The following is a 5,493-nucleotide window of genomic DNA, read 5'->3' on the forward strand; positions in this document are numbered from 1 at the left end:
CATAAAATAGCTTTCACTACACCTTGGGGGACCTTTATGTATATAAAAATTCCCTTTGGCATTATGAATGCAAGAGCTACTTTTCAGAGAGAAATGGACATTGCATTTGCTAATGAGAAAGAGAGGTTCATTATGATTTACGTGGATGATATCTCTGTGTTTTCCAAAATAGATGAAGAGCACCTGTTACACTTTAGAAAGGTTGTTGAAAAATGCAAAAAATATGGTATCTCCTTGAACCCCAAGAAATCTCTTTTTGGTTTAGAGGAAGGGAAAATATTGGGTCACATTACTTCGAAAGAAGGTATCATAATAGACCCCAATAGAGTCAAAGCCATAATGAAGATTGACCCTCCCAAGAACAAGAAAGAAATTCAATCCTTCATTGGTAGGATAAATTTCCTCAGAAGATTTATTCCAAACCTGATCGAGATCTTGAGAGCAATTAGAAACATTCTAAAGAAAGATATTGAAATAAAATGGAATAGTGAAGCCAAAAAATATTTTAGTGAAGTAAAGTTAGCTCTCACAACTGCTCATGTTTTAATTAGCCCTAACTTTACAAAGGATTTCACGCTTTTTTATTGTGCATCTAAACATACTATTGCAACAGTTTTGTTGTAGAATAACAATGAAGAACATGAATAACCTATAGCTTTATTCAATAGATCTTTAAGGGATGCCACATTAAATTGTAATATCATGGAGGAACACGCCTTTTCTTTTGTAAAGGCACTAAAATATTTTAGAGTTTACATTATACATTCCCATATTATTTCATTTCTTCCAAGTGTTGTAGTAAAACATATCGTTACAAAAACTGATCCAGATGGGAAAAGAGGAAAATTGATTGTAGTTATTCTATAAAAATGACATTGAGATAAGACCTACTAAGCTCATCAAAGGTCAGGGATTGGCTAAGCTAATGGTTGAGTCCAATTTCCATGTACTAGATATAAATTTCATGGTTGCACTTGATGAACACGAAGAGATGATGACTCCACAGGTATTATAAGCCTTAGCTACCTCTCCTTGGTATAAAAATATTTTCTTTATGTTACTGAATTTACAAGCTCCTCCTCGTTTAACAAAAATGAAAGCTAGATTTCTCAAGTTAAAAATCATGACATTCTAAATTTTAGATCAGAATGTGTATTGGAAAGATGTTTGGGGTATTTGCTAAATTGTTTATTGAAGGATGAAGCAGACAAGGCTATAGAATAATTTCATCAAGGAGACTATGGAGGACATTTGTACTAGAAAACCACAGCTAACAAAATCCTGAGAGTAAGTTTTTACTGGCCTACGTTGTTTGCAGATGTTTATAAGAGAGTTTCAAAATGTCATCAGTGCCAAATATTTGAAGGCAAGAGAAAGCTTTTGCCCTTACCTTTAAAGCCCATTAAAGTTGAGGTTCCTTTCCAACAATGGGGGCTAGATTTCATTAGAGAAAACCACTCAAGCTCCAAAGCCCAACCTAAATGGATTTTGATAACCACTAACTACTTCACTAGGTGGATTGAGGATATTCCAACCAGACAAGCTACAAAAACTATAATCATTTAGTTTTCAGAAGGTAACATTCTTGCCAGATTTGGATGTCCACATAAAATCATTACTGACAATGCTGCCTCTTTCAAGTCAAAGAGATCGTTGATTTTTTCGACAAGTATCACATCAAGTTAGGACACTCCACTACTTATTACCCATAAGGGAATGGGTTAATTGAGTATTCTAATAAGAGCTTAGTCAACATTATTAAGAAACTGTTGCAGGAAAACAAAAAATCTTGGCACAAGAAGATGATTAATGCTCTGTGGGCTAACAAAATTAGCACAAAGAAGTCTATTGGAATGTATCCTTTCAAATTAGTATATGGAGTGAATGCAATTTTTTCTACTTCCCTGGGAATCCTCTGCTAAATTATTGCAGGAATCACAAGTTGAGCCAAATGATGTACATAGAAGAATATAGAAAACAATATAGTTGCAGTAAAATAGGTAGGAAGTCTACAAAAAAACTCAAATAATTCAGGACAAAACAAAGAATATCCATGACAGAAGAACCAAAGTAGATGAATTCCAACTAGATGACCTTGTGTTGAGATGGGACTCAAGAAATGAATAAAAAGGTAAGTATGGGAAATTTTATAGTTTGTGGAGAAGACCCTATTAAATTGAAGCTTTCCGAGGCAACAATGCATTTTTTCCGAAAGACTTGATTGGAGGACTATTAGGAGGACCTGTCAATGACAAACTACTCAAGCACTATTTTTTCCAAAATAGATAAGTTTCTCATTCAAGTCATTGTAAATATCATTTTACTATTTTAATACAAGAGAGGGTGGCTAACATCGGGAATTGAAGCCCGAAGAGAAGGCCCTAAGCTTATGGTGATTTGCTTCCAGTATTTATAATAACATCAGGTAATCAATTCAGTTGCAAGATAACGACAAGATACCCAATGGATAAAGGCTATTGATCTACAACGTTCTTGAAACCTCAGAAGGAGGATACCATCCCCATTGTAGCCACTATTAGGGTCCTATAATTTATAAGATCAATTGATGATTATATGTCGATTTTTATGTTATGAGATATTGTAAATAATTTTTTTATTCTGAAAATTATTTCCAAGAAAAGAAAAACAAAAATGAAAGGGGATGAAAAAAAAGGATATATATATGTGAAAACAAAAATAAATAAAAACTTTGAAAAAATAAAAATAACCCCTGTTAGCCCTCCAGGAAAACTCTCCTAGGTTGTAGCTCGGAGATGCCCAGTAACATATAATCTTCAATATTGTTCCCTGAACTATTGGAATAAATAATGGTCTGGATCAAGCTAGATAACTCTTTCGACTCTATTATTACTCAAGACATGCATGAACACGATCAACCTACAAGGCTTTAGACCACCAATGCTCAATAGTTTGTAGATTAAGTGAATGAATGGAGAATACTAACCATACCAGTAGACACATACATAAACATATTATGGCCAGCTATTGAAAGTAAATGAAACTTGGGAATCTAATACATCAATGCAGAGATAAGATGACAGTTATCTGGCATTAGAAACAAAAGAAAACTGAATAGCCTGTTCGAGTGCAAGCTTAGAACAGAGGAGAAAATGGGATATTGAACATATAACAACAAAAGAAGCTTGTAGTACTGATGAATGAAGATGAGAAGCTTGAGTAGCAGAGTCTCCATAGTCTCCAGGAATTCAACCCTTCTTACATTTAGTTTCCAGCCTTTTATAGGCCCTTCACAATGCTTTGTGTCTTTCAGAGGTCTCCAGCTGTCCTAACCTACCCCCTTTTGCTTTAATTTTCTGATTGCATATAAGGAGACAGTTCTCCTTCGATCACGAAAAAGGTAATTAATTCTGGTACATCGTTGCCCTATTAGATGGCTAGTTTGACCATGCTAGTGAGGCTCCATGACTGTTTATTTATATTTTGCTACATCGTGTTGTGTCCCTCCTCTTTCGGCCATGCTTTCTGGTATTTCGGTTCAGTGGCCTGACTGTCACAATACTGACAGAGTCAACCACCTTCCTCCTCGAGTCACTGATAGGAAGTAGAGTACAAGGTGCATGGGCAGCTGGACGTGCCAAATCGGAAGAACAGAGTAATGCCAGAGTGTCAGAGGACAAGCGGGTAGTTATTAGAGGTATTAAATCAGACGGACAATGTAATGGTAGGGTGGTGAAGGAAAAGTGGGAGCAATCATGAACTAGGGCTGCTGGATCAAAAGAAATGGACGGAGGAGATCGATTGCGGGAGACTTGCAGACTTTGGTGGGAGAAAAATAAGTCTGAGTTGTTGGATCTCGTGTGGACAGATCTGATGGTAATCGGGTGGAAGAAGTGCTCAGAGAATAACGGTCGCGGGGTAGTTTTCTAAGGTGGTAGCGGTTTCCAGCGGGCGGGCATCGGGCGCTAAGTGGTAAATATCAGAGAGCACCTGATTCCATGCAGCGGATGACATGTAGCGACAGAGGAGAGAGAGGAAACTGCCTTCATTGGGTAAGTATTCCTTGTGCTTATTTCCCGCGTGACATGGATGACAGCCGTCGATCTGGCAGGGGCGGATCAACGATGGTGGACGATCGTGCAGGTTGCCACGGGCCCCACCAGATTTCAAACTTTATGCGCTACTCTTCCACAAGTTCCATCGTGTCCGGTATTGTGGCCTATGGCCTGTCAGCGGATCTGGGCCATGGATCGAAACCAGATCCAACAGCTCCGATGCATCCCCCATTCCCTCCATTGAAGGTCTTGCCTCTGGTGCTTTTTCAATATTTTGAAGGCTTGGGGAGACCATTCCCACTTAAAATCATAACAATGAACCTCAAAACTAACACTGGCTCCTTCTGGGGATGAAAGCCTCCCTGTGAGGTTTCAAGAACTGTAGAAACAGTGCCTTTCCTGTAAACAACAAGATCAAGTCTACCTCCTAGTGTTCCATTGGGCATGGAGTCTATTTTGTAGAAAAATGAAAAACTGAAAAAAATAAAAAAATAAAAGAATAATATATATATATATATATATACACACACACACACACAATGTTAAGGCTTTTAAAACCTTAAATGAAATAAAGCTTGAGAAATTGCCCATTGATTGGGCCATTGAAAGCACTTACCCCTCCAGATTGTGTAGGAAAAATATGTTGTTTGTTTGAGCCTTAGAAATGACAAAAGGTCCTGTCCACAAGGCAATGAATTTTCCATGATTACCCTTTCATTCCTTGAATGCATCCCACTTGAGGACCCAGTCACCAATCTGAAAACTGTCCATCTTTTCCTTTTTATCAAAGACTTCCTTGATCTTCTTTTGATGCATTTCTGACTTCTCAATCATTTGTCCCTTTATCTGCTGGACTTCAACCAAGTCACTCATCCTCCTTGCCATGTCATTTTCTTCATCCTACTCCTCTTGCAAGAACTTGGACACAGGGAGGGGCAATTGGATAAGAAAAATAGCCTTAGTACTATACACTAGCTTGAGTAGAGAGTTCCCTATGGATTTCTTGGTGGTAACTCTGTTAGTCCACAGTGCAAACTTGAGCTTGGAATCTCAACTCCTTTTGTTGTCTTCCAGCAGTTTTTTGATTATCCTTACTAGGCTCTTATTGGATGATTCTGACAAGCCATTGACTTGAGGGTAATATGAAGTAGAATTCACCAATTTAATGCCCATTGATTCACACATGTCCACCAATTCCTTCGCTCTGAAAGTTGCTGCATTATCAATGACTAGTTTGGTCGGGCAACCAAATCTAGTGAAAATATTCTCAATTAAGAACTTCATGACAAGCTAGTGATCAGCCTTCTTAGTGGGTATATCTTCAATCCATTTGGTAAAATAGTCAGTGGCTACTAAGATCCACTTATGCTGGCCACTGGAATGTCGGTTAATCTCCCCCATGAAATCTAAACCCCACTGCTGGAAGGTACCATTGGTGTGTATTGGCTTCAAGGGGACA

Source organism: Pinus tabuliformis, chromosome 4_2, assembly GCF_031772625.1.
Source record: "Pinus tabuliformis cultivar Carrire ecotype Pingquan chromosome 4_2, CPIR1, whole genome shotgun sequence".
NCBI classification, from domain to species: Eukaryota; Viridiplantae; Streptophyta; class Pinopsida; order Pinales; family Pinaceae; genus Pinus; species Pinus tabuliformis.